This window comes from Podarcis tiliguerta, assembly GCF_965153285.1.
Source record: "Podarcis tiliguerta genome assembly, chromosome: 11".
Lineage (NCBI taxonomy): Eukaryota > Metazoa > Chordata > Lepidosauria > Squamata > Lacertidae > Podarcis > Podarcis tiliguerta.
The window spans coordinates 14,866,746-14,885,500 of NC_139544.1; positions in this window are offsets into that span (position 1 = coordinate 14,866,746).

Below are 18,755 nucleotides of genomic sequence, written 5' to 3' on the forward strand. Positions count from 1 at the left end.
TCCCACAGAATATTCAAAACACAATAAAACATCAGACATTAAAAACGTCCCTAAACAGGGTTGCCTTCAGATGTCTTCTAAAAGTCTGATAGTTGTTTATTTCCCTGACATCTGATGGGAGGGCGTTCCACAGGGTGGGCGCCACTACCAAGAAGGCCCTCTGCCTGGTTCCCTGTAACTTTACTTTTCAGTGTTCGGGCTGAACGATGGGGGTGGAGATGCTCCTTCAGGTATGTTGGGCCAAGGCCATTTAGGGCTTTAAAGGTCAAGGCCAAGCACTTTGAATTGTGATCGGAAACATACTAGGAGCCAATATAGGTGTTATGTGGTCTCGGCAGCCACTCCCCGTCACCAGTCTAGGTGCCGCATTCTGGATTAGATGTAGTTTCCGGGTCACCTTCAAAGGTAGCCCCACGTAGAGCGCATTCCAGTAGTCCAATGTAGATCAGCACTCCCCGAATACTAGAAGAGGGTGTAAACAGGACATTGTTAGGCCTCTCATCTAGTTCAAGCACAAGATATGAACTTGCCTCATAAGAGCTGCCAGCATTCTTGCAGAGGCCAAGCCAAACCACACACACAGCAAAGCACAACTCCCACATGCTCTTTCTTCACACATTGGAAGAACCAGCCTTTCATTGTGGGAGGAGAGATTTGCCAGTGGCCTTCAAAAGCATTCTCAAAACAGGACAAGCCAGAATGGAGGATGGCGGGAGATGCTTGACAAGCCTTAATAATCCTCGGAGTGGGGAAGTGAGGCTTTTCGTTGCCACCCAAAAGGATTCTTGGAAAATACCAGTCATGTGGAAGCCTGCAGAGAGGCAGCTGCTTACACACAGACTTCAAATGCCAAGGCCGACTTGTAGGTGGCTGGAGGTGCAGCCCTGTTCCCCAGTGCTCAATTGATGTGCCTTCTATATGATTGATACTCGAATGAATGAATAAATGAATGAAGTTGGCTATACAAACCTTTAACATAAAATCTATACACCACATTTTCCATTAAAGGAAATTTGTGCCCCACTAATTCACCGACTAAGGGATGTGGGTGGCGCTGTGGGTTAAACCACAGAGCCTAGGGCTTGCCAATCCGAGGGTTGGCAGTTTGAATCCCCGCAACGGGGTGAGCTCCCGTTGTTCGGTCCCTGCTCCTGCCAACCTAGCAGTTTGAAAGCACAAAGTGCAAGTAGATAAATAGGTACCGCTCCAGCGGGAAGGTAAATGGCGTTTCTGTGTGCTGCTCTGGTTTGCCAGAAGCGGCTTAGTCATGCTGGCCACATCACCCAGAAGCTGTCTGCAGACAAACACCGGCTCCCTCGGCCAATAAAGCGAGATGAGCACCTCAACCCCAGAGTCAGTCACAACTGGACCTAATGGTCAGGGGTCACTTTACCTTTAATTCACCGACTATCGGGTCAGGTGTGTGCAAATTGTTACTTCCACAACGAAGAGAACACTATGAAAATGGCTAGTATACAGTACTTGTAATGGCAGTCTTTCCTTCCCTGTGTCATTCTAGGCCAGGGTTTTTGGACTACAACTCCCATCATTCCTAGCTAGCAACTCCCATCATTCCTAGGACTAGTGGTCAGGGATGGTGGGAACTGTAGTCCAAAAACAGCTGGAGGCCCCTGTTTGGGAAACCCTGTTCTAGGCATCTCCCTATCAAATAGCTGTTTATCAGCTGCTGGTGGTTTTTCTGGACTGCCTAGGGATTTAGGCCCCCGACAATTTTGTAAATTGTAAAACATGAGATGTCAAAAAAATTCCAATACAGGGTTGCCTTCAGATGTCTTCTAAAAGTCAGATAGTTGTTTATTTCCTTGGCATCTGATGTTAGGGCATTCCACAGGGAGGTTGCCACTACTGAGGAGGCCTTCAACCTGGTCAAACTTTGCGGCCAATATTGCCAATTTCCATGGCGCTATGGGGAGCCTCTAACAGGACAACCACTGCGAAGGCTTCTTTATAGCTTATTGTTAGCACTGCGCGTGGAGCCCTGTGGGTTGAGTGTGATGACCTCATGGTGTTTCCTGCTCCTCTGTGCATTGATTGGTGCGCCTTCAGTTCGTAGGTATTGCAGAGCATCTCAACCAATGGACAGCGGCAGTGTTTATAGGGGCATTGAAGGAATGCCAGTTGGTTAGACAGCTACCTTAGCTTGTAGCTTGTCCCGATATTGTTTTGCTTTGTTGGTGTGAGTTCACAGGGCTGTGATTGCATTATGCGCCTGCTATCTATGGCATAGCAGCTGTTAGCATGGTGGGACTGAGGATCAGCCTATGATTTTTTAAATTTTATATGCTCACATATGAATGAGATCATTGTTGAATGCTCCGAGAGCCCCAGGCTGAAGAACAGTACAGGAATTGTCCATATAACTAAATAAATGAAATTGAAGCTTGATATGCCAAAATGTTCATATTTGGGTCACGGCCATGTGGGAAACTGACTCATAGCTCACTCGTTCAGAAACCAGCAGAGCAAGTTTATCATAAATAAAGGGCCTGTGGATCAGAGGCTGACAGAAGTATTTGCAAGCGGCCTTTTCCAAAAAGGAAAAAGAAAGAATTAGGTCCCTGCATAAAAAGACATGTATGTGGTTGGTTTAAATATTTCAACACTTAGGTTTTGTTTCGGAGGAGAATATTTACTACGTGCATGATTTCATTGGATTGTAGCTGTTCTGGCAGCACAGCAAAATGAGACAAAGTGGTGATAGTCTGTTGGTCTTGGACAGCCTTCTGTTTGCATGGAATCTTCCTACCTTCGCCGAGCTTTTAAAATGGAGCAAAACCAGATGTTAAGTGTGGTTTCGTATATCACATTCTTTTAAGTGCTTTGTTGAATCTATGCCCTGAGTCCGTTTTGACATACCTGAATAGGAACTAAATAATTTAGCTGGAGGAAACGTGACTGCGAATTATACGAATTACATCTCAATGCAGAAAAAGTTGCATTTTGTAATATGTAAGGTTGGCCAGCATCACACATGACTAAATTTGTTGTATTGCAGCAGTTTGCAGACGCTTGCATGACAATATGGGGGGCAAGGAGCTTGCCCTATAGATATATTCTTGGATCTATATGGCACTGTTGACCAAAAAAAGCTGCTTTTGAGTTTGCCTGAAATTGATGGAAGGTCCTTACAAAGGAACTATGTTCAGATAATGGAGTAAGGCAACTGAACCACCTATTTTAGGAAGAGGCAAAATAAAATATAATTCGTACACAAAAAGTCACCCAGTAACACTTTGTTGTTCTGTTGCAATAAACAATGCAATAAATATTACTACCAAAAAATATCACCCAGGCTCTATATTACCGGTATTTGACAGATTTGAGGAGCATGCCTTCCTTTTGCCCACTATGGTAATCAGTTCAGGGAAATTAATAAAGTCCAAAAAGGACTACTACTGTACTTCACATAGAAAGTCCAGCCTGCAGCCACAACAAGGCCCACCCGGCCTCTGAATTTGCATCGGTTTGCATATTTATTTTAAGTCCTTACGAAATTTCATCAGTGTTTAGTGCAGATTTCTCCTAATAGGCATATTTTCCTAAGCAATTTCCCTTAATACTGCATCTTGTATTTTCTTTTCACTAATATTTGCATTTTAATGCACACTTTATCCCAGTATATGTGCTTTTGTATACATTACTTAGCTGGACAACTGAGTTGCAAAATCTAAAGAAGTGTGAATTTTGAAGAAAGGATGTGTTTTGGTTCACACACAGTTTGGGAAAGTGAATTAGACAGATTTGCTTTTAAATGCAGACTGAATCCAATTTCTCTTCCATCCCTAACTGTGTCCATGCTGGTTGTAATACTACGCCTATTTAGGACTGTTGATATTCTAATGCCTGTACTACTATGCTGCCCTAAACCACGTTGCATGTGCTCCTCAGCTCTTCGTCATTGCTCAGCAGGGTCAGTTGAGCAATATGTGGCATCATTGTGCACGCTATGTGAATCAGTGTAAGCCTTCAAAAACAGAGGGAGAAACAGACCAATTCCATGCTACTTAGTTGTGGCAGTCTCTGATGCAACAAAGAGAGAGAGGAAAAAAAACATGCATTTGTGGAAGTGACACCCTTCCTGACTCAAATAAGACATAACCCAGACATTGTTCAGCCTGGACACTGAGGTCCAGCTCTGAGGGCCTTCAGGATACAGATGCTTCAGGTTATAGAGTCCGCTAACCCAGAAATAGTACCTCGGGTTAAGAACTTTGCTTCAGGATGAGAACAGAAATTGCGCGGCAGCAGCGAGAGGCCCCATTAGCTAAAGTGGTACCTCAGGTTAAGAACAGTTTCAGGTTAAGAATGGACCTCCAGAACAAATTAAGTTCTTAACCTGAGGTACCACTGTATACCTGAAGAAGCATCTCCACCCCCATCATTCAGCCCAGACACTGAGGTCCAGCTCTGAGGGACTTCTGGCGGTTCCCTCACGGCGAGAAGTGAGGTTACAGGGAACCAGGAAGAGGGCCTTCTCGGTAGTGGCGCCCGCCCTGTGGAATGCCCTCCCATCAGATATCAAGGAAATAAACAATTATCTGACTTCTAGAAGACCTCTGAAGGCAGCCCTGTTTAGGGAAGTTTTTAATGTCTGGTGTTTTATTGTGTTTTGAATATTCTGTTGGGCACCACCCAGCCAGATGGGTGGGGTATTATTATTATTATTATTATTATTATTATTATTATTATTACAACAACAACTAAGAATCAAATAGAGGAATCACAAGATGTACTTTATAAGTCCACCCAGCTTTGTACTGAGCGCAGCTGATTCCACAGATGTTCCAGGTAGTGTGCCCGAGAAGCTCAATATAGCAAATATTGATAAATGGCCCGTCCGTTAACCTTGATGTGGTTTCTGAGTCCATCATTTAAGTTGTGGTGCTGAACACACTTTTAAATATGTTCCAGTGGGTTTGCTTCCAAGAAAACAGGCTCATAATCAGAGCATCTGCTGAACTAGATGTTGCTGTCTTACAGTTAAGTGTGGAAACAGAGAGACTGGAGCAAATGAAGTCGAAGTGAAATGTAAAGGAATCCTCATGCAAAGATTTCTAAGGATTGCTTTCCTGCCTCTTGGATAAAATGAGGTGAAAACACCCAATTTTGAATACACTGCTTTCAGTCTAGAATCTGGATGTCGGTGGAACATTTTAACAATGAAGCCCTGTTGTAAAATGCTCTTTGTTGTGCCTAAAATTCTAATAAAGAATATACTTCATTGCCAGAGGAGTATTCTTTCAGCTGCATTAACATTTAAAGTAAATGGCACTCGCTGCCTACTTAAGTTAATTATAGTTCAGAAATGCCTGTTACTGAGTTAGGGAACGTAGTCTAACCTCTGGATTCCTTTTGTGGAAGGTAAGCTTGGAGAACACAAATAGGCTATTCACTAAAGAACCTTAAATATTTCACAAATTAAGCTGGGTTCCTTAAGAAACAGGAGCTTCGTCGCAGCAAATGGCTTCACTCCATTTCTGCCTATGGGAGCCCCAAAGCAATGTCGTCACCCACCTTTGCAAAGTCAAATCAGATTGTGAAATGAGTGGGCAGATTCTGACAAGTCCGGCCAACTTTTAAAGTGGCTTCCCATTCCTCATCTCTACACGGCCAGCATTAAATCACCTTTTAGAATGGCTTCCAGATTTGCAGGCACAATATTGTACATCCTAATTGAAAGGGCATAATTACATAAATCCTCAACCGCTCTATGGTTACCATGTTTCTAAAATTTAAGAAAATAAATTACAACAGTACTGTATTGCCAGTTCTGGGAATGTTTATGGTTTACACTCCGGAAACTTATCCTATGAGCCAATCCCATGATTTAATATGCCAGCAAATAAAGCGTTTGCTTGCATGGGATGTGTCTATTGGGGTGCCAAGGCAATGTCATGTTTAAACAATATTTTGTTGCGGCAGGCAGATACTCAGGAAATAATAATAAGGATCAGGATGATAAATTATCTCATTTACTGCATAATCCTACACATATCTTCTCATTGAGTAACTCATTGAGTAAATCTTATCTGCAGACCTTATGAGGCATCACTTTTGTTCATGTAAAAAAATAATAATATTAAAACAAATTGTAATACATTTCCCACAAAATTAAGAGTTACATTACAGCTTTGTCCACCGCCATAACACCACACTAAACAATCACTAAAATCCTCAATCCCCCATCACTCTGATGTTAGCTTGCAAAATACCCTCAATAGACACCTAACTACCTATTTGGTTTTGGTTTTCAATCAGTATATCCCATCCACAGACACGCCTGCGGTGATCACATTAAAATATCCTGTTCTTCAATAAAACAGAAAAAGGAGACCAAATTGCGTCAAGTGTTTGTGTGTGATTCCTTTGATTATTCGCCAATGGTATGTGAGGTGTTTTGATAGAGCTATGTTCAACATGTTGTTAACCCAAGCCTCTATGGTATATTCCTTCCTTCCTTCCTTCCTTCCTTCCTTCCTTCCTTCCTTCCTTCCTTCCTTCCTTATTATGCACCAGTGAGATCCAGCAGAGTGATCAAAAGGCAGGTGTGACATACTGATTTGCTCAGCTTCTTCCAGTCGGGTTATCATTTCAACGTCAGCCTCAAACTGTTGACCGAGCAGGATGAGTTTGCAAATGTATGCAAATCAGATCCTAACTGAGGGCCCACATTGTGCGTGGGCCCAAGGCGCCCCCCACCACTAACCGCTATTGGCCAATCAGATTTGTGGCGTGATCGTGGGGGCATATAAAAGGCAGTGGCGCTTGATTGGGGCCTCACCTAGTTTTGCATCATCAAACACCCACCCTCCTGCCCTGTATTTTATGTGCTTCCTTTGGCCTTTGTTGGTTGCCTGTTTTGGATTTTTTTTTCCCATTTGGCAAATTGGCACTGGCCATTTGGTTTTCGCCTACCTCTTAGCAATTGTCACAACTTTTGTATGGTTTAGCTGTTAGGCATTGGCTTATTGTGGTGTGGTGTGGGGGAGGGGAGGTGCGGCCATCACCTGTCCCTCCAGGTAGAAGGGTATTTCAGTAAGGGAGTCCGTGGGTCTGGATCTTGTCTGAAGTGCCTGGGGCCATGACAGGATCCAGCGGGAACCCCGGGGTGAGCTTCAGTTGGTTGCCATCGATCCTTCATTTGGTTGTTTACCCTTCCAGACTTCCTGCGAGTCAGATATAGCTATTGCCAATGCCTAAGCCAATACCACTCACATTGCTGTAATCAATAAAGTTGTGGCCTACATTTTTGCCCTTTAAACTAAATTTCTGTGTCAGTGTGTATTTATTTATCCTTGGGGGTGCGCCGGGGTCTTGACTTTCAAGTATTCTTTAACTGGAAAGCAGGAAAGAATACTTCGTTTTAAATGTCTTGCAAACTAGTTTTGTGGTTTTGGTGTGAAGGAATCCTAGATGTGGCACTCAGCTCATAGCCATGTACAGCCCGTAAGTTTCCTGGTGATTCTGTTTCCAGGGGAGGGTGGATCATGTGATAAAAAGTGTACAATCAAACGCCTGAGCTGCTGCTACTAAGCCCCACATTTCCCAGTTGAACCTTTTCATGAAGGCAATGATGCAGTTTTGTAACGCTTCCGACTATGCCCAATTGAAGTTGGTGAGATTTGCTTCTGAATGAGCGTGTGTTAACATTTATATATTTATTTTTGAGGCAATTTTCTGCTGGAAAATCTCCAAACCAGATTATGACATAATAAAATAAACAACATACTTAGGAATATGCATATTAAAACAGAGATACTAAAGCAGAGGGGGAAATCCACACTAAAAAACAAAAACCCACATGAAATCAAAGGAATAATTAAAACTGCAAACCAGGAGAACATAAGAAAACAGAAATAATCCAAACCAAAGACGCAATAAAACAACATGGTTTTAACCAATTGTCAGAAGGGAGTGTGTGTGTCAGATTGGTCTCTCAGGTAAGAGACTCCAGAGCAGGGCCCAGCAAACTTTTTCAGCAGGGAGCCAGTCCACTGTCCCTCAGACCTTGTGGGGGGCCGGACTATATTTTGAAAAAATAATAATGAATGAATTCCTATGCCCCACAAATAACCCAGAGATGCATTTTACATAAAAGGACACATTCTACTCATGTAAAAACATGCTGATTCCCAGACCGTCCGTGGGATTGAGAAGGCAATTGGGACGGATCCAGCCCCCGGGCCTTAGTTTTCCTACCCATGCTACAGAGTCTATTAACCACAACAGAAAAGGCCCCATCTTGTGTCCTCATCAAGCACAAATATAATAGACTGGATCCAGGGCTGGTCTTCTGATAGGATTAGTTTGTGTATGTGCTAAATACCGTATCAAATGTTTTGTGGCTAATGCTATGTATAACAGAAACAACAGATGACAGGCTTTTCATGGTGGTATTGTTGAAGGTTCATTTCTTTTAATCTCTGTTTATTTGTCCAGCTGCATAAATATGGATTTGGGAGGTTGGATTTCATCAACTTCTTTGTCCATATGTTTATGTGGCTCAGAGATCAAAGCTAACTAAGATGGTCCATTAAATCCATGTCTGGGTCACAACAATCTGAAATTAATATGCTGCATTAATTAAAAATAACAATGTAACTGAAAACCTTCACAAATTTAGCATTTTATAGGTGGTACTACTGTACCAGTTCATTCGTTATATTTTTATGGGAAATAGCATGCACCCATTTTTTTAAAAGTCCCAAGTATTTTGTACATTTTCAGAAGCAGTAACAAAAATGTAGTTAATCCCTACAAATATGTTACATTTCACCCACTTATAGCCTTGTATAGAAAAAATAATAATTGTGGTGTAATAGTCAAAGCATAGTGCAATTTCAAATTAGTGTGAATTTAATATAATAAGGTACCATCGCTGAAAGGTACAGACACTTTCCATTTCCAGGGACATAGAGATGCTATTTGAAAAATGTGTGAGTGGGGGCGGGGTATATATATTAAAATATAATATTTGCTGCAAGAAAGAGCCAAAATCATTCCTCTCATTTTTTTTGAGATGATACTTTATTTCTGTTCTGCATTGTGATATATCCTTTGTTGAGGGGGGATTATTTGATGCTAAGTAAATGCAAATCTTTAAAGTTTTTACTCTCTTGGTTTGCATTCAGGGTCATTTCACGTGTCAGCCCTTTCCATTTCCACCCTACTCCGTTCCGGGACTGAAAGTCACACACACACACGTGTCAGTTGCGCGTCAATTGGACACGCACAAAATGGTCTCCACCGTGTGTGTATGTGTGTGTTATATAACACAAAAAACAAGAAATATGAATGTTTGCAGAAATGTCTCAGAATATTCTCTTCAGGGAATGATGCTAGGTCTATGGAACTGATGGAGAAATGTTGGCCAGGCTATCAACACAACTGTAGTTGCTATGATTGCAGTGGAAGGAAGGAAGGAAGGAAGGAAGGAAGGAAGGAAGGAAGGAAGGAAGGAAAAGAAAGCTGTGCTACTCTCACTATTAACAATAAGTTCATCTCAAGAAAGTGCAGGAGAATTTCTCGTGTCTCTGGAGAAATTCAATGAAATGGCCTCTTTAGTTTCACTGTTCAAGAATAGGGTGAAGAATTTCAAGAAGTCATTTGTGCACAGCTGTAGTCCCCAAAGATGAAACGAATCAGGTTTGCCAAGATGCTGCCTAGCACCGGATGCATGGAGACCACCATGGTTATTGCTCATGGCTCCACATCCCTTACTAGAGAGACATAAGATTTGCCAAGGCCCAGGAAATGCAGAGGAATGACTTGAGCAGAGAGCATGGTTTTAGCACAACAACATCAGTGTCAAATCAGGTCCTGTATATGCGTGTGTGTATATTGATATATGTATCCATATCTCAACAAACATCAGTCAATCAATTAATGCCTACTAATGAAGTCAGGTTTTAGAGAATGTTCATAGGTTGAGGAATGGTAAGTGTTATGTACTGAGTTGAATAGGATCCAAACTGCAGCAGTCTGATTGGTCCTAGAACAATAGGATCCAAATTGCAGCAGTCTGATTGGTCCTAGAACAATAGGATTCAGAATGCATCAGTCTGATTGGTCCTAGAACAATGCAGCAGTCTGATTGGTTGGCAGGAACCACCCAATCATGCTCCAGATATAAGTGAATCCACAACCTGATTGGCTTACAGTAGAATTCCAGAATTAGCCAATCATGTGCAGCCCATTGTGTAAATAATGTATATAAAGCAGATACTTTGAGGGGACTTTCATTCATTCCTCCTCACCACTATGAGCTGAATAAAGAGCATGAAATCACTCTGCGACTCTGAGTATATTTCAGTAAGAAAATCATTTTTTCAGGAAATCGGGTGCTACCATTGGAATGCAAGGTGGGTGTCTGTTTGAATGAGCTATTGCCCCTCTTCCCCTTCATATTACCTTGCCAATATTTTGTTGTGATCTTGTAGCCTTTCCCCCAAGCCCAGTTTCTTGCCACCAAGAGTTCTGTTGGCTTTCCAGAAAGGATATTAGTCTGGGCTGAACTTGGGACTTTATGTTTTGTTTACTGACATGGAGACATCTGTGTAAGTTTGGGAAAACCTGTTTTATAACAGGACTTTCATTTGCCAGGATGTTTTGTAGAACTTGGAAACGGTGTGGACTTCTGTGGGAAAGAAGAAATAGCCCTTTTTGTAGTTTGTTTTGAATGTATACAGAACACAGTGCTCTGCAATGTTTGCTTCTTCCTCACTATTTAGGAAGGAAGAAAGTGAGCATTAATGTTTCATGTTGAGGTGTCTCCTTCTATTTTATTTTTGAGCTGCCACCTAATTGCATCTAAAGGGCCTTGTCTTCCAGAACAGAGAGTTTCAGAACTGGTTACCATCATAGAAAAGACCTTGTCCTATCTCCTAATCCTCTGAATCTTACAAGACAGGAAAAAACTGAGTAGGACATCCTCCTCTGATGTCCACCTTCTGCAGCCAGGGTCCTTCAGATATCTTAGTTCCTACTGTCTACACACACACACACACACACACACATGCATGTGTGAGTGTCTGTATACTCCAACTAAGGTCAACACTGATGAAGTACCGTATTTTTCGTCCCATAGGATGCACCGGCCCATAGGATGCACCTAGTTTTTTTGGGGGGAAATAAAGGAAATTTTCCCCCTTTATTTTCCCCCCAAAACCAGGTCGGGGAATCCAAACCAGGTCGGGGAACAGCTGTCCCCCGAGCTTGTTCTGTTCGACAGTGGAATTTGCTGCCAAGGAGTGTGGTGGAGTCTCCTTCTTTGGAGGTCTTTAAGCAGAGGCTTGACAACCATATGTCAGGAGTGCTCTGATGGTGTTTCCTGCTTGGCAGGGGGTTGGACTCGATGGCCCTTGTGGTCTCTTCCAACTCTATGATTCTATGATTCTATGATTGTGGGGCTGCCCGATGTCTGCCTGAAGCGCGGGGCACTCTGCTTCAGCACGCCCCGCGCTCCGTGCAGCAGGCTGCTATCCGCAGCCTAGGGAGCCCTGCGGGAACTCCTGCGGGCTCCCCAGGCTTGCTGATAGCTTCTTGAAGCCTGGAGAGCGAGAGGGGTCGGTGCACACCGACCCCTTTTGCTCTCCAAGCTTCAGCGAAAGCCTGCATTCACCCCATAGGACGCACACAGATTTCCCCTTCATTTTTGGAGGGGAAAAGGTGCGTCCTTTAGGGCAAAAAATACGGTAGTCTCTAGTCCTCAAGAGTGTATGCCAGAATGAATACATTAAAGATGCCATAAGATTCTGTTTTCTTTTGCTGTGGTAAACTAACATGACCCGCTTCTGGCACTGAAATAGCTTTTCAGAACCACTTGTATTTACTTCTCAGGAAATGGAACTTACCGTATTTGCACAGGCAAAGTCCTGATTTTTACAGAAACGAGGAGGTGTCAGGAGGAAAGGCTAACCTGGGTGAAGTAGACTCTGCCCTTCCTAATCCCAATTATTGTTATGTCTTCCTTCCCATCTTGTTTTCCTCTGTTCCTGGGCCTGGAAAGATGTTTCTACTTTGGTGATTGAGCAGAAGATCTGTACAAAGGAAAACAATACATGCTTCACATTCAAGGTTGTATTGACGCTTACAGAACACACACCGGATAAGATGACTGCACAATACTATTTAAGTGCCAATCCTAAGGCTGTAGAAAACCTACCGGTAATTGGCAGGTCTCCCCATTTCACTCCCTTCTGCTATGCATCACTTTTATCTTCATCTGCATACAGCTGTTAAGAAAAGATTTCCCAGCGTTCTGTTTAGGTATTAACATATGAAAGGGCTGACATACATTCTGTTCTCACAAACCTCGCCTAACCCTACGGAGATACTATGGTTTTATCATTTTTAACTATTCCAACTGAAAGCATTCAGGCACTAAAACAAAAACTTCAGTGTATAACAAAAACAAGTAAAACCATTGTCCTGTACTGAAAACAAATGCAATTTTAAAACACCCAACCAAGCTGGTACTTAACTTCAGTAAACTGGAAACTGGGCTGTATCCTTTGGGGAAATTGCAATAACTTACCTGCTCCACGGTATTGGAATGTTATGTACTATGTAGATCATCAAAATAAACGCATCATCTGTAGACGCTCTCTATATAATGCATACCTAAAAGAAGTAGAAAAGCTTTTGCAGAGCATTGTTGTAAACAAGCATTTAAGCAAACTGGTAAATCCGTAATTGCAGAATTTTTTTTAGATGCTTGAAATGTGAAAGAAAATTGGAATCTCTCATTCACTGAATGGCAGTGACAGGGGAGGGAATGCCTTTATAATTTTCTGTTCCTTCCTTGCCCTACACTGATATTTTTCTTGTAATGGTGTTCAGTGAGTGGCCAGTTTAGGAGTGTTTTGCCATGGGGTAGTCTGCTTATTCTCCCTGAAACCAGCACATGGGACAGAAATCCATGGGAACTGTTATGTACTGAAGTTCTCACCCTGGGCGAGCAGGGGGATACTGTAGATAGTTTTCACTCAGGTCCACATATGCAAATAAGGGATTGAAAGTGACGTTCAGTGATCGGATAGTTACAGAAAGTTGTTACAGTTGCGTGGTACTGGAGCTCTAGATAAGCAGGCTGGCTGAACCCTTCAGTTCTGTTCTGGCCTGTGAATAAACAAGAGCTGTTTGAAGAATCGCTGTGTCGTCTGATATGTTCACCTACAATTTAACAGGAACATTTTTAGCAATAGGATATCAGCTCCACCCAAGGCATGACGGATAACAGCAACAACCGGGGGGAAAGAAAGACATAACACCTTACAAGGACAGGAAGAAACACCACAGACAGAATAATTGCCACACACAGGAAGAACAAGGATCTAGTTTGAGTTCCTCACTTGTAGCTTTAGAAATCATTTAATGTGTCAACACGAATATTAATATTGCAGTTGTTGTATAAGGGATTATTATTATGGCTGGATTGTAATGGAAATTAATAAGATTTTGGAACGCAGAAATAAAGAAAATATCAAATCTAGCACGCGGGGGCAACTTTATCTAAATTATATAATTTGGTATTTGAACGACTGGTATTAATAATTGTATTATTAATTGTTATTGTTATAATGAGCCTATTATTGGATTGTAATTGAAAAGTGATAAAAAATATTATATATATAAATAAAAGAATTCCCTGGGAACATTAAAAACCCTTTCAGTCCAACTTTAGCTGTCATGCCAATGGGCAGGGAAGAATTCATTTGTAAACAATATTTTTGACACCATTTACTCTGAATTATTCCTAATTATGTGGTTTAGACTGCAGCCCTATATTCCTGTAGTAAATTGCCATCTCTTGCCAACAATTGTTGGCCAACTGAACTCAGTGGTATTTCTGAGTAGATATTATAGGATTGTACTGTTAAAGTCCTAAATGCATTTATCTAGATTATAGAAGTAGGTTCCAGGGCTGCTTCCAGGTAAATATATTTAAGATCACAGTGTGAGGCACATTTAACAGTTTCTAGCTGCCAATAAATAAACTATGTGAGCTATACTTTTCTGTCAGTAAATTTCTACTGGACTTTTGTATTGACATCCTTACTTTGCTCAGGAGACTGCTTATAATTATATTAAATGTTAAAATAATTGGTGGGAGTTCATTGTATGTTGTCTGTTGTCAAAGGAGCAGAAGGCTGTATGACTTCTCTAATTACCATTACCCAAAATGCCATGTATTCTAAGTGCAAATCTATGGCTACATATGGCTGCCAGAAATAACTGGGATCCGGCCGCTGAAAACAGTGTCCCTGGCAGAAAACGCTCCGATGTCAGGGAAAATCCAACCGAATAGCAACCCATGTCGGAAGATTTTGGTAGCTGAAATACTTCCCCTTTTTTAGATGTAGGGGGAAAAAAGCCTTATAACTTTGGGGGCAACAAGAAAGCTCTTTGCCAAAAAAAAATCTCAACAACTTTTGTGTCCGGATTTTCACTTTTCGAAATATGGCAACCATAGGTGATGCAGACATTTGTCGATTAAAACTCAGCAAGGTCAATTTCTCCCATTGCATTTCAAGGTGTATTTGCATATTGTTGTAAACACCAAAGAGAGGGTGGGGGTTTCTTAACCTGATGCATATTCCCTCTTTGGTTTCTCTGCACTTGCAACCCCTACTCATGAAGTTGTAGTCTGCACAAGCACCGTCATTTGTGTACTCACAATAGCTCAAAGGTTCGCACCTCAGCTCAACTCTGAAGCAAATGTGGCTTATGTTTTCAATTTGCGTAGAAGCTGGTTTGAGAGAACACACATCAAACAGGACTCGTTCTCAAGAAACTACAGCGTTGATATGGATTGTGGCTACCGTCATGTGTCCATGGCTTCAAACACCAGCAGTGGGATAACACTGAAGCCAGAGTACAAATAGGAATGTGTGCACAGCCTAAATCGCTTTGAATCAGATTCACACAACTGAAAATATACTACATATGGAATACCAAACTTTATTGTTCCAAAGATGTGCCATTCTAATGCTTTGTCTACCATACCAGTGAATATTAGTTTTATTCCACTTTAAACATCAGGCTCCCCCAAAGAATGCTGGGAACTGTAATTTGGAGAAATGCTGAGGGATTTCTCTGTTACTTGTTCTTAGCAGACAATCCCACCTATCACAATCGTTCCCAGATCTTCCTGTGAAGATGGAAAGACTATTAAACACATTTTAATCTATTATGTACTGAGTTGAATAGGATCCAAAATGCAGCAGTCTGATTGGTCCTAGAACAATAGGATTCAGAATGCAGCAGCCTGATTGGTCCTAGAACAATAGGATTCAGAATGCAGCAGTCTGATTGGTCCTAGAACAATGCAGCAGTATGATTGGTCTGCAGGAGCCACCCAATCCAGCTCCAGATGTAAGTGAATCCACAACCTGATTGGCCTACAGGAGAATTCCAGAATTAGCCAATCACGTGCAGCCCATTGTGTAAATAATGTATATAAAGCAGATACTTTGGTGGCACTTTCATTCCTCCTCACCACCATGAGCTGAATAAAGAGCATGAAACCCACTCTCGACTCTGAGTATATTTCATCTATAGTGTGACTATACTCTTAAGCTTGCTTAGAAAGAAGCACAGTGTCTTCTTACACAGTAAAATGTGCACAAGCTTGTCCCAGCAGTGACATATGCAAAGAAGGAACTATGGAAAATTTAATTCTGAAGTGTAAAAGGTGAAATCACCGTCAACGTTTTCTCACCTTAATTTGACTGCCTAAAAGAGGTACAAGGGCTGGAGGCTTTTGCAATTCTAGGAGGAAATCTGGTAAATATACAGTAATTAAAAAAGAGATTATGGTATTTTAGAAACTTGCTTGCCAAGCTGTTAATGAAAAGTCACGCTTCCCACACCTAAGGCATCTGCCAGTATAATCAGTGTAAGAATGCGGTTCCTGACTGCAGTGCTTCCATATTGGTTAGACCTAGTAATATCTAGCTGGATCTGAACTTTAGGCTAGAAACACAGAATGCAGAAAACCATACCAGTGGTGGTAAAATAAGGAAATGGATGTTATGCTCAAGAGACAAACATCTTTTAAATCCTACTAAGCTGGATTTTAAAATGATGTACTCCCTGTAATTACCAGGACTTTCAAAAGGAATTCATCACTCCTTATTGCATTTTATCTTGAATATTGTCAATAAAAATATTTTAAAAAGAACTCATCACTTTAAGCACAAGGTCTTGTTTCAAAATTGACATTGTTTGGCTCATTTCCCTTTTGCCTGCTAACAAGAAGGGATGTTTTGTTAAAGGATTTTCTGTCTCTACAAAGCAGCCAGCTTCCAAAATATTCTTGCAAGTGCCTGTTGTTTTTGTTGTTGCATATTTTCACAAGAAGAAGTTGAGTCATAGGCAGGTTATACAACTGTGTCCAGTAGGGGAAAGTGAGTGACTTCTTCAAGGGTATTCAAGAAGGAAGTGGTAGAATTTGCTTTAGATCCCATGCCTTTGGCTGGCTCCCAGTTTCATGCTAAGTCAAAACTCCGACACTGCCCTTCTGGCAAACACAAAGGTGCCTTGTTCAACCTATAGGTGTTTCCTTTTACTTGTCAAGAGAACAAATACAGTATTCAATGTAAGAGAGACATGAAGTATTTGGAAAGGGTAATATTTCACTAACAAAAGCCGGTAAAATTACATAGAACATCTTCTATAAATCAACCAGCATTGCAACAGTTTTGTAGCTGTGCATTGCAAAGATAATGGGACTTTTTAGGTTTTTTCAGTTATATCACTGTAACCTGTGCTTATATACAGTAAGTTGGAGTTAATTCTTTATTAGCAAAAGCAGGATCTGCACAAGAGTGTCAGGCCTAATGAGCTCAGCAACTCATCTCCAGTTGGTCTTGCCTCCATGAAGCAGTTGCTGAGACTGAGGACACTGAGGTCCAGCTCTGAGGGCCTTCTGGTGGTTCCCTCACTGTGAGAAGTGAAGTTACAGGGAACCAGGCATAGGGCCTTCTCAGTAGTGGCACCCGCCCTGTGGAACACCCTCCCACCAGATGTCAAAGAGAGCAACAACTACCAGACTTTTTGAAGACATCTGAAGGCAGCCCTGTTTAGGGAAGCTTTTAATGTTTGACGGACTACTGTATTTTAATATTTTGTTGGAAGCCACCCAGTGTGGCTGGGGAAACCCAGCCACATGGGCAGGGTATAAATAATAAATTATTATTATTATTATTATTGGTTCCCATCTCTCTACAGCTGCCTAAGTCTTCTCTTTTCCAGCGTTTCCCCCAAGCAATACAAGACTGTGTCTGTGCGGGTATCCTTGTGGTCTCATAAAGCAACTTAAGGGACACTGGTGGCACTGTGGTCTAAACCACTGAGGCTCTTGGGCTTGCCAATCAGAAGGTCAGCGGTTTGAATCCCCAGTACGGAATGAGCTCCTGTTGCTCTTTCCCAGCTCCTACCAACCTAGCAGTTCAAAAGCATACCAATGCAAGTAGATAAATGGGTACCACTGCGGTGGGAAGATAAACGGTGTTTCCGTGAGCTCTGGTTTCCATCATGGTATCCCGTTGCCAGAAGTGGTTCAGTCATACTGGCCACATGACCTGGAAAGCTGTCTGTGGGGAAATGCCGGCTCCCTTAGTCTGAAAGCGAGATGAGCGCTGCAACCCCATAGTTGCCTTTGACTGGACTTAGCCATCCAGGGGTCCTTTACCTTTACCTTTTCCTTTACCTGAAAGCAACTTACTTAGGCTGACTCCTCTCAATATGAGCAACTTGCTCAGTTATGGACTAAGTTGCTCTTGAACCAAACTTGCTTAACTCCTCTAGACTACCAGCCTTGATGGTGATATTGCAAACCAATCCTTAAAAGCATTACACAAATTAACGTTATATGTAGTAAAGATTGAATTGAATTCCTCTTGTTACATTCTGTGGTTTCACTCTTCCCTATGTTCCATTGCCTTTCCTTTTTGTGCTGTGTGTCATCATCAATGTGTACACACGCTTGTGTGCGCCAGGAAAAGACACAAATGAACAGAAGGAACTGAACGCTGCAGCAAAATGAGAATACACCAACTGAAAATAATTTTAGCTTTTCCCAGTCTTAGCGAGAACCATGATAGACCCATTGAAATTAATGGACATAATTTAGTTGAATTCATTCATTTACTCTGAGTTGTACTTAGTTAGCTATTAGTTATTAATGGGAAAATGTAGAACCCCAATGTCTATTAAATTAATGGTGCACGGGGGAGTTGCTATCATCTGATCATCCAATGGATAAATCATTGCATGCAAATTGTGCAATGAAGTTGGGGAATGAGCTGCATAGGTATTTAAAAACAATGTATGAAGCTGAGCAAACAGAAAGGGCCTACCATTTGATCCAGTGCTGGGCCTGTAAAAGCATTTAAACAGAAGCTTGGTGCATCTTACTGAAGTGACATGACTGAAGATCTCTGCCCTGAAAAAAGCTCATTTGGAGCATGGTGTTGAAAAGTTAAAAAGGAAGCAGCAGAAGAAATTAGAGAGCCAGTGTGGTGTAGTGGTTAAGAGCAGTAAACTCATAATCTGGTGAACCGGGTTCGCTTCCCCGCTCCTCCACATGCAGCTGCTGGGTGACCTTGGGCCAGTCACACTTCTCTGAAGTCTCTCAGCCTCACTCACCTCACAGAGTGTTTGTTGTGGGGGAGGAAGGGAAAGGCGAATGTTAGCCGCTTTGAGACTCCATTAGGTAGTGATAAAGCTGG